This window comes from Callithrix jacchus, chromosome 9 (genome assembly GCF_049354715.1).
Source record: "Callithrix jacchus isolate 240 chromosome 9, calJac240_pri, whole genome shotgun sequence".
Taxonomy (NCBI): Eukaryota; Metazoa; Chordata; class Mammalia; order Primates; family Cebidae; genus Callithrix; species Callithrix jacchus.
Window position 1 is genome coordinate 76805902 of NC_133510.1, and position 17820 is coordinate 76823721.

The window sequence follows — 17820 nt, forward strand, 5'->3', positions numbered from 1 at the left end:
TAATATTTTAGAATTGTGTTTTTGAAATGATGTATGATTAAATGACATTTCATCATTAATTTCTTAAATATTTTTCTACTTCTCTCTCTTTGCCCTTTTGCGGATTCCAAGAACATACATACTGGTCTTCATGAAATTATCCCACAGTTTGCAGGTGCCTGTGTTCTTTCTCTTTTTTTAATCCATTTCTCCCCTGGTATACCATTTTGGAAGTGTCTGTTGCTATATTTTCAAGTTCAATAATCTTTTCCTCTGTGATATTTAATCAGCCTTTAATTTATTTCATTACACTTTTCATCTCAGAAATTTTTGTTTTCCTTTTGGTCTTTCCTTTTCCTTTTATATATACTTCTAGTCTCTACTTAACATGCAGAAAATACAGAACATAGAATAATTGTTTTAACGTCCTCATCTGCTAATGACATTTGTATAAGGTCTGTGATAATTTTGATTGATTAATGTTTCTCTTCACAATGGTTTAAACATTTCTGCTTCTTTTTTATGCTTGATATTCTTTTATAGAATACAGATATTATAAATTTTAATTTTTAGATTGCATATGTTTTTATGTTTCTATAAATATTCTTGAGATTTTTCTTCTATGATGCAATTAAGCTAAATAAAATAATTCTGGTTCTTTTTGGGTCTTGAGATTTGTTAGGTGTGACTGAGCAGCATTCAGCCTAGGGCTAAATATTCTCCTACTGAGGCAAGACCTTACTGAGTACCCTATTTTATACCCCACGAATTACCTCATTTTCTAATCTGGCGGGTGGGAATAGGCACTCTTTATGGGAACTCACACTAGCCCTGTGTGTCTACCAGGTCCTGTTCTCTCTAATCCTTTTGCATTTTTTTCTTTCATCTTGTGCACATATGAACCAGTTTTCTGATGAATAGTCAAAAATATCACCAGTAGGTCTCAAGGATTTTGTCTTTCTAAAGGTTCTTTGTCTCCATCATTTTGTCTTGCAAGCTCTAGCTGACTCTGTTTCACTGGTGTCTCCTCTCAACTGTTTCCTCAACTTAAAGATGTGCATAAGGCTCCAACTGGGCCCTCTCCTCCCTGTGCTGTGGCCTGAAAACTTTCTCAGAGAAATCAACTGATACAATCTTAGGGCTCACAACATTGGTTTTCTATTTCTCAGCAATCACTAACTTTCACTGCTCGTTGCCTAATATATTGAAAATGATTTCTTATTTTGTCTCAAATGGTAGGAGGTTAAATCCAGTCTCTGCTCTAATCTTGATCAATTGTAGAAGTGTGACTAGTGATCATCGATTAAATATCACACCTTGTCACATTTAATTAATATAAAAATTGTGGTAACTCTGGATGATGGCTTTGACTCTTCCTGGAAGGTGTCCATACTTTTATTTTGGAAGGTACTTAGAGGAGAAAGAGTTCCGGTTGGTGAAATCAGAAAATGGGTAATTTGAAAGTTAGGCCTTTTTAGTCTGTTACTGTTTACTCCTTGAATAGATCCTTTTATAATTTTAACTGAAGTCCATGAATGTTTATCAGGGCTCCTCTTTTTCACAGACCCACAAATCACTAATTTGTGTCTCTCTAATACTGTAAGAATGCTCAAAGCTAAGCTTAGTTTGTTGCCTCTTTTTTTTTTTTTATCTTCTAAGCATTTAGTTTCTTACAGTTTAGAAATTTTCCAATTCCTTGAAAAAAAAAGTATAAAGAATATTGAGAATATTGATCTCATATCCATGCTTTTCACTCCTCTTTTTGATCTTGCCCATTCTGGGCCTGGGGATCTTGACTCTCCTCAATTTCTAATTTTGTCTAGATACAATCACTGTTCCGAGAAAGAAGAATTGGCTGATGTAAGCCACTTCATCACAACTAGAAATATAAACCTCTTTCTTACCAGTTATTGCATTTGTCTTCTAATTTTAATATCCATTCCATAATTTTGGTCAAGCCTTTATCATCAATCATGTGGACAATTAACACAGTCTCATGACCTACCTTCTTGCCTCTAGTTTTGAATTTATTCATTGTGTCATCCACATTCTTCCACTTTAAATCCTTCAAACTTTTCTTTTCAACTAGCATAGTATTGTAAAACACATTCCATAATTTGCTCCCTGAGTATCTATTTGCTTACTCCATTCAGAGCATCCTTCTGTTCTATGTTTCAACACCTTGCAGTTTGATAAAGAAGCTTTTTCAGTGTTAGGCTTTGATAAAGAAGCTCTTTATCAAATGACAAGAGGGCCAAGTGGGTGACTTGAGAGATGAACTACACTGTTTGGTCTTTGACTTGATGTTTTGTATGTTGACATGCTTCTAGGAGGTTACATCCCTTCTTTCCTGATTCTTCCCTTGGGATATGCTGTCTGCATGCACAGTGGCTTGCCAGCACTTTGGAGGTGCCACATGCCCAGTGTGTTTACTGAAGTTGTGCACTTGAGGCATTTTTCCTTTACCAGTGGAGTGCTTCTGGAAGAACATGACATACAGGTTAAACTCCACCATTTTGCCTCTTAGTGAACATGCTTGATCTCACTTACCCAATTCCTGAGATCTTATCTGGAAGCTGCTGATCACCAGTTCTTGGTGTTTGTATCAGAAGAGTGCCTTTCTTTGAATCTGTCTATGATCAATTATTACTTTAGAGAGACTGCTTAACCGCCTGACCATCACCTGATGGTTGCCTGACATTCCTGGTGGGGTAGAGGGTGTCCTCTTCTGCCTTGTGTGTGTCTGACTACCTACCTACTGTAATGATAGTAGATATTACCATTTTTAAGCAATAGATTTTAGGCTTTTTAAAATGAATAAATTGATAATTTATTATAGAAAATCTTAGAAGCTGCTTTTAAAATTTCAGGGTAATATACAAAAAAATGATTTTACGGAACATGTATATTAACATTTATTATAGAAAGTCTTGGAAGATGTTTTTAAAACTCCAGGGCAATGTAAAAAAATGATTTTATGGAACATGTATATTAAAAGATTAGATTACAGAAGAGCAATCTGATTTACTATAGAATTAAAGTTATACAAAATGAGTTGTTTACATACAAAATATGCCTTATTTTCATAAATCATATGAAAATAAGAAATCACATTTTTCAATCTGTCTAAACTTTACAAATTCTAAACATTCAGATAAATATGAGCTAGTTCAAATCAATCAAATTCTCCTTTGGATGGCCATTTATTTGTAAATTGAGGGGCTTTCATGTAAATATAAGTAAGACAGTTATAAATCAGAGTGAAGCAGAGCTTGTCGAGTATGCAAATTGACAAAGAAACTTGAAACTCATAGTATTCTACTAATTCAATTACCAGGAAGCTGATTGCCAATCTGATTCAAGTATATGAGGATGGCTACCTCATTAAACATAATGACTCCCTCTAGCTAGACATGAGTGGGGTTGACAACTGTTAAATTTTGGTAGCCCAATCAAAAATGTGCTAGCAGCACTTTAAACAACAACTATTAGAACTCCAAGTATGAAGAACAATTATTTCCTATAACTAATATTCTAAGAATGAAATTAAAAAGGAAAGAAGACAAGACTCTCTATGGGGCTATATATAGCATCAAAAGATTTTTTTGGCAAAGCAAGGTAACAGCTGTGGTGTAAGAAAAGCTTCATTTCATCATATAAAACTGAGAAAATTAAAACTGAATGAGAGAGCAGAGATCCTTTTCTCTATTTTTTAGCAGCCAATTTTCATGTTTCTATAGGGATAAGTTGAATATAAAAAATAAAATAATAATTATGTCTCAAATGAAATTTGTCACTTTACAAAATATTATAAAATCCATAAAGCACTCACTTAAATACTTTAGAAAATATTAACAAAATGCCTATATTTTATGAAGTGTCATTTAATAAAATAATCATGCTTGTAGAGAGGTTCCTGGAGTTTGCTAAATGAATAAAATCTGGGTCCACAAAGCTTATTTCAGAAATTGATTTGTTTCATCTTAGTTTTTTCTTTCCCTTAGTTAACAGTGTCATCTGACTTGCAGGGACTGAGTTATAATTAACGTGATGGAAACTGCATATTTTTAAAAGTCATAGATAATAATTACTTCTTCTGGTTCCCAGGCATCACTTTAATACTTCCACTAGGTGCATAAAAATACAGAGACATGCATATCTCTCTAAGACATAAGCTCAGGGTTTTGTGCCTCTCTGAGATGCACACACAGAACCAATACTTAAATCAGGTGAGTATGTTTCTTTCCCTGTAAATATTTTAAATCCTAGCTTCAAAAAGTTGAGAGAACTATCATAGCAGAAGGGAATCAGTTACAACTGTGTGAAAGGTAGTGCATTTGCTCAAGACAGTTGTATTTGTTTGTTTGCGTTTTAAATTAGCATTTGTTTACTTGAACAATCAAAATAAAGAAAATAAAAATTTCACACTCTGGTGAGCAAAGCATTTAGGGGTCCACTATTTCAGTGACAGGAAAATTGCTATGCCACTGAAAAACATATTACTAGAAAAAGATTTAAACTAAATTTTACATCAAGGCTCAAGTCAACAAACAAGTTTTCAATGTTAGGCTTTGATTGAGAGATGAAACCATGAAAAATCAATAGTCTGTTAGAAAGAGTAAGAGATATGATATTAAAGTAGTGCTTGGTATAGAAATGAATCTTGAGAATTTCATATATCAAAAAGAAAAAGTTGGTCTATAATTTTTTTACCACTATGCTTTCCAAATTTCCATGTAATTGTTAAAAACAGAATCTTGAAGAAACTAAGTTTGAAACTTTCTAATTTGAAAGAATTATTTTTAATTTAATGGTGAGTAAAATATCTAACAGGACTTTGCATGCCTACTTATATTTATTTTCTTTGAAGCAGAAATACACAGTTATTTCCATATTTTAGACAATTGTAAGCATCTTAACAAAGTCTGCTATATATCTTCTTTAATTTTTTTCCTAAGTGGAAAGATTAAAGGCAAAATGAAACATAATTATTTCATAAGCAAAGACCATAAGATAAATAACCTAAGTGGTAAGAGAATCCTCACTGGAAATAAGCAAATATGGCACAGAACATTTTAGTTCATTCCCGTTCAGTCCAGGTAATGATTGCTTTTCAATTACTTGTTTAAAATGAAAGCTTGTGATCCAAACAACTGTGCCAGATTGGTATTTGAGATCTCCAATTTTCTGTGCATGACATCCCTTGGAACAGATGCATGCAACAGAAGTGACTAAAATCGCTCTGTTGTGATGGCTGATCAGAGGCTAATATAGCCAAGGAACAGCAGCTTAGCTAGCAACTACTCATTGCATCAGCAGTCCTTCATGGAATCAGCCTCAGCTAATTCCATGAATTCTCAAAGACTGATGACATAGATCAAAAAAATGTTGTCAGTCTTTGAAAGCGCTATATGTTTCTGTGTTTTATAACTGTGAAAGCCACTTTCTCATGTGTTCTTGAGTACTTATATGAGGCAATGTAAACTAAGTTTACCACATAATGTAAACAGGTATTGCTTTATGAGATGCCATTCACTGGTAAGTCTATACAATATCAGTACCTATAACTTACTCTCATTATCTTAGAATTTGCTTTAAACAACATTTTTATTTTATATTCCCAATTTAAGGTAAAAGCTGTGTGAGATTAACACAAATTAGGGAGTTAGATTATTAGAGATAGAATATACACCAATCCTTTAAAGGAGAGATTTGGTATAACTATTGTATTTTATGTTGAGATTCTAACACACAGAATATTCAATCAGATGAAATCTCATGCAATGATTTCATAAATATGCATGAATTTTGCTTAGAGCAGTGATTTCTGAAGATGCTTATATGTAAATCACGAGTTGTTAATTCATTTATGGAAGAATAGACAAAATGTCAGTACTTTAACCCGTGTTTATTTGATAGCTAAAGATAAGAAAAATACTAAGATGTAAAAATATTTAATATACGAATTTCAGCATTCTGTTACTTATTTGTAACATCCTCATTTAGATAATTAAATTATACTAATAGTAGAGTGAGGGTTACCATTCACTGAAAATTTCAAAAGTATTTAAAATTATTACTTCTCAGATCTAATTAAAAATTTTGTTTTCATTTCCTTTTTACTTTGTATCATGTAATATTGCTGGAAATTAGCTCATGTAACAAATAGAATTATTTGGTGTGTTTAAATTACACAGCTACATTGTCTGTTTTATTTGTTAATAATGGAAGTTAATTTAATTAAATATAAAAATAAAATATATAAATCAAATAACTAGACATGAATGAAATTTTAGGGCCCCCCTATCAACTTTGCCTCAGGAGTGGTAGAGTCAAAAAAAATCTGAGTATAAGTGGACCCGTGTGGCTCATATCTGTGTTGTGCAAGGGTAAACAATATTCCATGGGCTGTTTCTTCACTCAGCTGTGTTATTTGCTGTCCAGAAACTTCTTAGTTTGATGTAATCCCATTTGCCTCTTTTTCACGTTTGTTGCCTGTGCTTTCGAAGTTCTATCTAAGAAATTATTGCCAAGAACAATGTGGTAGAGCTTTTATCCTAGTTTTTCTTCTAGAAATTTTACATTTTCAGGCCTTACATTTAAGTCTTTAATTTATTTTGAATTGATTTTTGTGTATGGTGCAAAATAAGGGTATAATTTTATTCTTTTGCACGTGGATATCCACTTTTCTTAACACCACTTATTGAAGAGAATGTCCTTTTCCTATGAGTGTTCTTGGAATCTTTGTCAAAAATAAATTTACTACAAATACTTAAATGTGTTTCTTCATTTTCTATCCTGTTCTATTGGTTCATGTGTCTGTTTTTATGCCTGTGCCATGCTGTTTTAGCTATAATAACTCTATATTTTAATATTAGAGAGTATGATGCCTCCACCTTTATAGTAATTCTTAAAGTTGAGTAGTGTCAGTACTCCAACTTTGTTCCTTTCCTCCAATATTGTGTTAGCTATTTTGGATATTTTGCACCTCTATAAATTTTAGAATCAGTTTGTCAATAGCTACAAAATAACTTCCTGGAATTTAAATTGGGATTGCATTGAATCTACAGATAAGTTTGGTAAGAAATGGCATTTGAAAATATTGTCTTCCTCCCATGAACATGAAATAGCTCTCTTAGTAACTTAGTTCTTCTTGATGCCTTTTATCAGAGTTGTGTGGTTTTCCTCATATATATTTTATACATATTTTGTTAGATTTATACCAAAGCATTTTATTTTTATGGTGATATAAATGGTATTGTGCTTTACATTTTGAATTCTACTTGTTCATTGCTTGTATATAGAAAAGTTATTGATTTTTGTGTGTTATTAACCTTGTATGCTGTAACCATTCATTAGTTCAAAAAGGGGTTTTTTTTTGTAAGTTTTTAAAGATTTTCTACATCGTTGATCATGTCATCCACAAACAAATGTAGTTTTATTTCTTCCTTCTCTTTCTGTATCCCTTTATTTCTTTTTCTTGTCTTAGCATTAGCTAAGATCCAATATGATGTTGCAAAGCAGTGATTAGAGGTGATGACATCATGCCTTTTTCCTCATTTTAACAGAAAATATACTAGTCTCTCTCCCTTAAATATGATGTTACCTGTAAGATATTTGTAGTTCTTTATCAAGTTGAGAAAGTTCCCCTCATTCCTAGTTTACTGAGATGATACATGCATTTAATCAGATTCGAGGAGCATCTTTTTTTCCCTTCATGAAAAGATATTTTTAATAGAAGAGTTTACCTATTTTGATAACATTTCTGTTTATGTGATTATTAAATATTTCTCATTTAATGTGTGAATTGAATGAATTTTAGCAAAATATTTTCTAAATTTAAAGTGTTTTTACAACCCTAAGATGAATGTTTGGTAATGGTCTATTGATTAATTTCTATAGTTCAGAATCTGGTTTGTTCATATCCTATTTGGGAGTATTTTGTTTGTTTGTTGTTTGTTTTGGAGATGGAGTCTCACTCTCTCACCCAGGCTGGAGTGCAATGGCTTTCTCAGCTCACTGCAAATTTTTCCTTCCAGGTTCAAGCGATTATCCTGCCTTAGCCTCCCGAGTAGCTGGGATTACAGGCGCATGCCAACATGGCCGGCGTTTTTGTATTTTAGTCAAGAAGGAGCTTCACCATGTTGCCTGGGCTAGTCTCAAACTCCTGAGTTCAGGCAATCCGACTGCCTCCGCCTCTCAAACTGCTAGGATTACAGGCGTGGGCTACCGCACCGGGTCAGGAGTTCTTAAAACTGAGAAATTGATTAAGATTGTGCTTTAATGCCCATATTGTTTATATCTGCTCTTGTTAGCATATAAATAATAGCCTGACACAGTATCTTGAGGTATAATCCCTCTTTTGCATCCTCTCATAGATTTGATCTAAGATTGAATTTATTCATTTATTTATTTTAGTATTTGATAGACTTCAATCACATATATTCTGTTCACCTATTTTCATTTCTTGATTTGTTGGTGAGTAAATATTTAATAATACATTGATTACAAACTTTCAATTATTACGGAAATATTTTATTTCCCAAGATCCAAGTTTTCTGACTTGTCATTTTCTTCTGTTATGTATTTGTTATCCCTTTCATCATTCATTGATTTCAATTTCAATCTTCATCATTTTTCTTTTGTCTTTTGTTGGGCTTATTTTAATGCCCCTACAGTTTTGATATGCAGTGTTTTCTTGGCCATTTGTTTCAAAAAGCCATTATTCTATTTCTTTGATGCAGAGTTATTTATAATCTTGTATGCTGTTTCTAAAATTATGAATAATAATTCATATAAAATATTTAAAAACCTATAAATATATAGCTTTAAAAACTATGAAAATGCAAACAGTTCTGTAAATGAAATTTCAGGAAACAAGATTGTTAAGACTTCAGGTGTCTGTCTTTTAAACTTTCCTCAATGACAAAACTTATTTTCACAAAGAGTAACTGCTATTCTTTATATCTCTCTTTACAGATTCATTATCCAATATGTCTCTAAACAATATATTTCACTTTGGTCTACATCTGAAAATCACAAAATTGAGGCCATATAAAATGTATCCTTTGTAATCTTGCTTTTTTGCAAAATAACCTTGTGGCTGGTATCTGCAGTTTATTCATTTTCATTGATCTATACTACACCATGGTACAAATAGATCACCCTTCATCCATTTTACTGATGACAGATATGCAGGGGTTCTCCCTCCAGTTTTTGGTAATCACAAATGTTGTTGATATAAATATTCCTATACCTTTCTCTTGGTGCACATGTGTACTCATTCTTTATATTTCTTTAGGATTGGTTACAATAACCATTCTTTTGTTCTGATTTTCTTTAATATTTTCCATTTTTTTCAATTATGCTAGATACAAGCTTATTAATATATTTTCAAGAAACAAACTCTTAGTTTCATTAATTTTTCTATGTATTCTGTATTTATATTTTGCTTTTGCTGTACTCTGATATTTTGTTCTTTCTGCTAACTTTGGGCTTAGTTTGTTCTTTTTCCAGTTTCCTGAGATATATAGCTAAACTGCTTATTTGAGATTTTTCTTGTTTTTTAATGTAGGTGGATATTGCTTCCTTCTTAGTCTGCTGTTGCAGTATGAGTTTTCATATGTTGTGTTTTTATTTTCACTTGTCTTGCAGAATGTTTTCACAAGTAATGAGCTAGAGGCAGTAAGAAAGGCTTCTAATAATAATTAAAAAAAATCCCAGGATCTGATAACTTCACTGCTGAATTTTACCAGATATTTAAAGAACTAATACCAATTCTACTCAAACTTTTTCAAAAAAAATAAAAAAGGAGGAAATGCTTCCAAACTCATTCTATGAGCCAGATTACCCTGATATCAACATCCGATAAAGACACAACAAAATAAATAAAAGCTATAGGCTAATATATCTGCTGACTATATATGCAAAAATTCTCAACAAAATACTAGCAAGCTGAATTCAACAACACATTAAAAAGATCATACACCATGATCACATGAAATTCATCCCAGTGGTGCAAGGATGGTTCAATATGTGAAAATCAATAAATGTGATGACTCATATAAACAGAATGAAGGACAAAATAACCTACGATTATTTCAACAGATGCTGAAAAAAATTGATAAAATTCAATATCCCTTCATGATAAAAACTCCCACAAACTTGATATAGAAGGAACATACCTCAACACAATAGAAGCTGCATGTGTCAAACACACAGCTAGTATCATACTGATTGGGAAACAGAGAAAGGCCTTCCTGTAAGATCTGGAGTAAGACAAGAATGCCCACTTCAACCACTTTTATTCAATACAGTACTAGATGTTCTAGCCAGAACAATTAGATGAGAGAATGAAGTGAAGATCATCCAAATTGAAAGGAAGAAGTCTAATACAATTTTAATTTCTTCTTTAACACAATGGTTGTTCAATATTATATATAATTAATTCCCACAAATTTGTGAATTTTTAGGTTTTCCTTCTGCTACAGGTTTCTAGTTTTATTCTACTGTGGTCAAAGATATTTGGTATGCTTTTAATCTTGTTTAATTTGTTAAGGCTTGCTTTGTGACCTTATATGTCATCTATTCTGATGAATAATACGTGTGTGTCTGAGAAGAATGTGTATTCTGCTGCTGTTATATGGAATATTCTGTACATACCTGTTAAGTCCATTTGTCTATAGCATTATTCAAGTCTTCTGTTTTCTTATTGATGTTCTTTCTGTATGTTCTATCCATCATAGAAAGTGGGATATTGATGTTTTGTACTATTACTCTATCGCTGTCGATTATTTCCTCATTTCTGTCAACGTTAAATTTATGTGTTTAGGTGCCTTAATTTTGGGTGCATAGATATTTATAATTGTTCTGTTTTCCTGTTAAAATGATTCTTTTATTATTATAAAGTATCCTTTGTTGTCTGCTGTGTAAATTTTTGGCTTTAAGTCTATTTGTTCTAAGTAAAATCAACGTGTTCTTTTTTGTTTATCATTTGCAAAGAATTTCTTCCCATTGCCTTCACTTTCAGTGTATCGATGCCTTTAAATCTAAAGTGAGCTCCCTGTTGATAGCATGTAATTAAGTCTTGTTTTCTTAACCACTCAGCTTTGTAGCTTTTAATTGGAAAGTTTATTTCATTTATATTGGTAAGGAATGATTGTCTATTGCCATTTTAATAGTTGTTTTATGTTAGTCTTATTCTTTTATCTTACCTTCTTCTTTGATTGATAAGCTTTGACTGATTTATTATATTTATTTTTTATTGCATTTTAGGTTTTGGAGTACATGTGCAGAACATACAAGATAGTTGCATAGGTGCACACATGGCAGTGTATTTTGCTGCCTTCCTCCCCTTCACCCACATTTGGAATTTCTCCCCAGGCTATCCCTCCCAAGCTCCCCCTCCCACACTGTCCCTCCTGAATTCCCCCCAATAGATGCCAGTGTGTCATACTCCCTTCCCTGTGTCCATGTGTTCTCATTTTTCATCACACACCTATGAGTGAGAATATGCAGTATTTCATTTTCTGTTCTTGTGTCAGTTTGCTGAGGATGATGTTCTCCAGATTCATCCATGTCCCTACAAACGACATGAACTCATCGTTTTTGATTGCTGCATAGTATTCCATGGTGTATATGTGCCACATTTTCCCAGTCCAGTCTATCATCGATGGGCATTTGGGTTGGTTCCAGGTGTTTGCTATTGTAAACAGTGCTGCAATGAACATTCGTGTGCATGTGTCCTTAGAGTAGAATGATTTATAGTCCTTTGGATATATACCCAGTAATGGGATTGCTGGCACAAATGAAATTTCTATTTCTAAGGCCTTGAGGAATCACTACACTGTCTTCCACAATGATTAAACTAACTTACAATCCCACAAACAGTGTAAAAGTGTTCCTATTTCTCCACATCCTCTCCAACATCTGTTGTCCCCAGATTTTTTAATGATCGCCATTCTAACTGGCGTGAGATGGTATCTCAATGTGGTTTTGATTTGCCTCTCTCTGATGACCAGTGATGATGAGCATTTTGTCATATGTTTGTGGGCCTCATGTATGTCTTCTTTTGTAAAGTGTCTGTTCATATCCTTTGCCCATTTTGAATGGGCTTGTTTGTTTTTTCCTGTAAATCTGTTTGAGTTCTTTGTAAATTCTGTATATCAGCCCTTTGTCAGATGGGTAAACTGCAAAAATTTTTTCCCATTCTGTTGGTTGCCGATTCACTATAGTGACTGTTTCTTTTGCCGTGCAGAAGCTGTGGAGTTTGATTAGGTCCCATTTGTCTACTTTGGCTTTTGTTGCCAATGCTTTGGGTGTTTTGGTCATGAAGTCCTTGCCTACTCCTATGTCCTGAATGGCTTTGCCTAGATTTTCTTCTAGGGTTTTTATGGTGTCAGGTCTTATGTTTAAGTCTTTAATCCATCTGGAGATAATTTTAGTGTAAGGTGTCAGGAAGGGGTCCAGTTTCTGCTTCCTGCACATGGCTAGCCAGTTTTCCCATCACCATTTATTAAACAGGGAATTCTTTCCCCATTGCTTGTTTTTGTCAGCTTTATCAAAGATTGTATGGTTGTAGATATGTTGCATTGCCTCCGCTGCCTCTGTTCTGTTCCATTGGTCTATATCTCTGTTTTGGTACCAGTACCATGATGTTTTGATTACTGCAGCCTTGTAGTATAGTTTGAAGTCTGGTAGTGTGATGCCTCCTGCTGTGTTCTTTTTGCTTAGAATTGACTTGGCTATGCAGGCTCTTTTGGTTCCATATGAAGTTCAAGGTGGTTTTTCCAGTTCTGTGAAGAAAGTCAATGATAGGTTGATGGGGATAGCATTGATTCTGTAAACTAATTTGGGCAGTATAGCCATTTTCATGATATTGATTCTTACTAACCATGAAGATGGAATGTTTCTCCATCTGTTTGTGTCCTCTCTTATTTCGTTGAGCAATGGTTTGTAGTTTTCCTTGGAAAGGTCCCTTACATTCCTTGTAAGTTGTATTCCTAGGTATTTTATTCTTTTTGTAGCAATTGTGAATGGCAGTTTGTTCTTGATTTAGCTCTCTTTAAGTCTGTTATTGGTGTATTGGAATGCTTGTGATTTTTGCACATTGATTTTATATCCTGAGACTTTGCTGAAGTTGCTTATCAGTTTCAGGAGTTTCTGGGCTGAGGCGATGGGGTCTTCTAGGTATACTATCATGTCATCTGCAAATAGAGACAATTTGGCTTCCACCTTTCCTATTTGAATGCCCTTTATTTCTTTTTCTTGCCTGATTGCTCTGGCTAGAACTTCCAATACTATATTGAATAGGAGTGGTGAAAGAGGGCATCCTTGTCTAGTGCCGGATTTCAAAGGAATGCTTCCAGTTTTTGCCCATTCAGTATGATATTGGCTGTTGGTTTGTCATAAATAGCTTTTATTACTTTGAGATACGTTCCATCAATACCGAGTTTATTGAGGGTTTTTAGCATAAAGGGCTGTTGAATTTTGACAAATGCCTTCTCTGCATCAATTGAAATAATCATGTGTTTTTTGTTTTTTGGTTCTGTTTATGTGGTGAATTATGTTTATAGACTTGTGGATGTTGAATTAGCCTTGCATCCCTGGGATGAATCCTACTTGATCATGATGGATAAGTTTTTTGATGTGCTGTTTCAATTGGCTTGCCAGTATTTTATTGAAAATCTTTGCATCTATGTTCATCATGGATATTGGCCTGAAGTTTTCTTTTCTTGTTGAGTCTCTGCCGGGTTTTCATATCAGAATGATGTTGGTCACTTAAAATGATTTGGGAAGGATTCCCTCTTTTTGGATTATTTGGAATAGTTTCACAAAGAATGGTACCAGCTCCTCTTTGTGTGTCTGGTAGAATTCGGCTGTGAACCCATCTGGACCTGGGCTTTTTTTGTGTGGTAGGCTCTTAATTGCTGCCTCGATTTCAGACCTTGTTATTGGTCTATTCATAGTTTTGGCTTCCCCCTGGTTTAGGCTGGGAGGACACAGGTGTCCCGGAATTTATCCATTTCTTCCAGGTTTACTAGTTTATGTGCATAGAGTTGTTTGTAATATTCTCTGATGATGGTTTGAATTTCTGTGGAATCTGTGGTGATTTCCCCTTTGTCATTTTTTTATTGCATCTATTTGGTTGTTCTCTCTTTTCTTTTTTATCAGTCTGGCTAGTGGTCTGTCTATTTTGTTGATCTTTTCAAAAAACCAGCTCTTGGATTTATTGATTTTTTGAAGGGTTTTTCATGTCTCTATCTCCTTCAGTTCTGCTCTGATCTCAGTTATTTCTTGTCTTCTGCTAGGTTTTGAGGTTTTTTTGATCTTGCTACTCTAACTCTTCCAATTTTGATGATAGTGTGTCAATTTTGGATCTCTCCATTCTTCTCATATGGGCACGTATTGCTATATATTTTCTTCTGGAGACTGCTTTAAATGTGTCCCAGTGATCCTGGTATGTTGTGTCTTCATTCTCGTTGGTTTCAAATAACTTCTTTATTTCTGCCTTCATTTCATTGTTTATTCAGTCAACATTCAAGAGCCAGTTGTTCAGTTTCCATGAAGCTGTGTGGTTCTGACTTAGTTTCTGAATTCTGAGTTCTAATTTGATTGCACTATGGTCTGAGAGAATGTTTGTTATGATATCAGTTGTTTTGCATTTGCTGAGGAGTGCTTTATTTCTAATTATGTGGTCAATTTTAGAGTAGGTGTGATGCGGTGCTGAGAAGAATGTATATTCTGTAGATTTGTGGTGGAAAGTTCTATAAATGTCTATGAGGTTTGCTTGTTCCAGGTCTGAGTTCAAGCCCTGGATATCCTTGTTAATTTTCTGTCTGGTTGATCTGTCTAATATCGACAGTGGAGTGTTACATTATTGTGTGGTAGTCTAAGTCTCTTTGTAAGTCATTAAGAACTTGCCTTATATATCTGGGTGCTCCTGTATTGGGTCCATATATATTTAGGATCATAAGCTCTTCTTGTTTATCTATCCTTTTACCATTATATACCTTCTTTGTCTTTTTGATCTTTGTTGCTTTAAAGTCTATTTTATCAGAGATGAGAATTGCAACTCCAGGTTTTTTTTTTTTTTTGCTCTCCATTTGCTTGGTAAATCTTCCTCCATCCCTTTATTTTGAGCCTTTGTGTATCCTTGCATGTGAGATGGGTTTCCTGGATACAGCACACCAATGGGTTTTGGTTTTTATCCAATTTGCTAGTCTGTGTCTCTTGATTGGTGCATTTAGCCCATTTACATTTAGGGTTAATATTGTTACGTGTGAATTTGATACTGCGATTTTGATGCTAGCTGGCTGTTTTGCCCATTAGTTGATGCCGATTCTTGATGCTCTTTACCATTTGGTATGTTTTTAAAATGGCTTGTACTGGTTTTTCCTCTCTATGTGTAGTGCCTCTTTCAGGAGCTCTTGCAAAGCAGGCCTGGTGGTGACAAAATCTTTGAGTACTTGCTTGTTTGCAAAGGATTTTATTTTTCTTCACTTATGAAGCTCAGTTTAGTTGGACACGAGATTCTGGGTTGAAAGTTCTTTTCTTTAAGGATGTTGAATATTGGACCCCACTCTCTTCTGGCTTGTAGAGTTTCTGCTGAGAGATCTGCTGAGTCTGATGGGCTTCTCTTTGTGAGTGACCTGCCCTTTCTCTCTGGCTGCCCTTAGCATTTTCTCCTTCATTTCAACCCTGGTGAATCTGACGATTATGTGCCTTGGGGTTGCTCTTCTTGCAGAGTATCTTTGTGGTGTTCTCTGTATTTCCTGGACTTGAATATTGGCCTGCCTTGCTAGGTTGGGGAAATATTCCTGGATAATATCCTGAAGAGTATTTTCCAGCTTGGATTCATTCTCTTCGTCACATTCTGGTACACCTATCAAACATAGGTTAGGTCTCTTCACATAGTCCCACATTTCTTGGAGACTTTGTTCATTCCTTTTTGCGTTTTTTTCTCTAATCTTGGTTTCTTGTTTTATTTCATTGAGTTGATCTTCGACTTCTGATATCCTTTCTTCTGCTTGGTCAATTAGGCTGTTGAACCTTGTGCATGCTTCATGAAGTTCTCGTGTTGTTTTTCAGCTCCTTCAATTCATTCATATTCCTCTCTAAGTTGTCCATTCTTATTATCATTTCCTCGAATCTTTTTTCAAGGTTCTTAGTTTCTTTGCATTGATTTAGAACATGTTCTTTTAGCTCATCGAAGTTTCTCTTTACCCACCTTTTAAGGTCTGAATCCGTCATTTCATCACACTTATTCTCTGTCCAGCTTTGTTCCCTTATTGGTGAGGAGTTTTGGTCCTTTGTAGGAGGCGAGGCGTTTTGGTTTTGGGTGTTTTCCTCCTTTTTGCACTGGTTTCTTCCCATCTTTGTGGGTTTATCCACCTGTCGTCTGAGTAGTTGCTGACTTTTCAATTGGGTCTCTGAGTGGATGCCCAGATTGTTGATGATGAAGTATTTCTGTTACTTAGTTTTTCTTCTAACAGTCTAGTGCCTCTTCTGTAGGGCTGCTGAGGTCCACTCCAGGCCCTGCTTGTCTGGGGTACACCTGTAGCAGCTGCAGAACAATGAGTAATGCTACCAGTTTCTTCTTCTGCTATCTTTGTCCCCGAATGTTGCCCACCAAATGTCAGTCTGATCAGTTTTTTTGAGGTGACTCATTGGATATACAGGGGTCAGGGAGCTGCTTGAGGAGGCAGTCTGTACTTTATAGGAGCTCAGGTGCTGAGCTGTGAGCTCCGTTGATCATTCAGGGCTGTTAGGCAGGTACGTTTAAGTCTGTTGCAGGAGAACTCATAAAACCCCTTTTTTTCCTCAGATGCTTTGTTTCAGGGAGTTAGGGCTTTCTTTATGAGTATCCGTTGTACTGTCCTGCCCAGCTAGGAAGCAGTCTAGTCACTATTTGCCTGCTGAGGCTCCGCCCTGTTGCCATGGGCTCCGCCCTACTGTCATGGGCTCTGCCCTGTTGGTGGAGACTCTCTGTTATGGTGAGTTGCCTCGGCAATGGCCCGGTGCATCAGCAATGGGAGTGTACCTCAGTAGGGGCGGAATGCCTTGGTAATGGCGGACGCTCCTCCCCTACTGAGCTGCACTGTCCTGGGGTCAGCTGTGCCCACAGTGAAACTCTCAACCCCGAGCATTTCAAATCGCCGTTTTGTTAGTCCCTGTGGGGTGGGGACCTGCTGAGCCTGATCACCTGGCTCCCTGCCTCAGAACCCTTTTTTTTTTTAACTTGAACAGTTCACTGTCTCTCAGGTGTTTCAGTCACCTGCTGATAGGGCACCGGGATCTGTGTGATTTCCTGTACAGCAACCCACTGCACCGGCTCAAACGTCGCTTCCCGGGAATCTCCTGGTCTGGCTCACTGTCCAAGTACCGTTTAATCAGATGGATATGCTAATCTGCCCTTCCACATCTCAGATTGCCGGTTTAACAGGGCACCCAGACCACTGCATTTTGTATGAAGTGCCGCTGCGCTGTGGCGCTGGCCAAAATGGCCACGCCAGCCAAAACAGCTGTGCTGGCATCCCGTGTCTCTCCTACACCTGGAAATTTCCCCATTCTGTGGGCAACAAAGATCTGTCTGGAAATGCAGCTTGCACTCACCCTCTGCGTCTTCACTGAGAGCTGCAATCCTGAGTTGCTCCTACTGCACCATCTTCTTTTTCCTCCCATATTTATTTATTTTTAATTGTCCTTTATGTTCTGGGGTATATGTGCAGATCACACAGGATTGTTGCATAGGTAAATATATGACAATGTGGTTTGCTGTCTCCATCCCCCTATCACCTACATCTGGCATTTCTCCCTGTGTTAGTCCTTGCCAAACTCCCC

At 35.5% G+C, this 17820-nt stretch overlaps 1 long non-coding RNA gene across 2 annotated transcripts in view; it reads right to left on the minus strand.

Annotated features, from left to right (window-relative positions):
* The window catches only part of LOC118144460 (uncharacterized), a 179052-nt gene that overhangs the window by 68114 nt on the left and 93118 nt on the right, over positions 1–17820 (minus strand). The gene's annotated exons all lie outside the window — the stretch shown is intronic.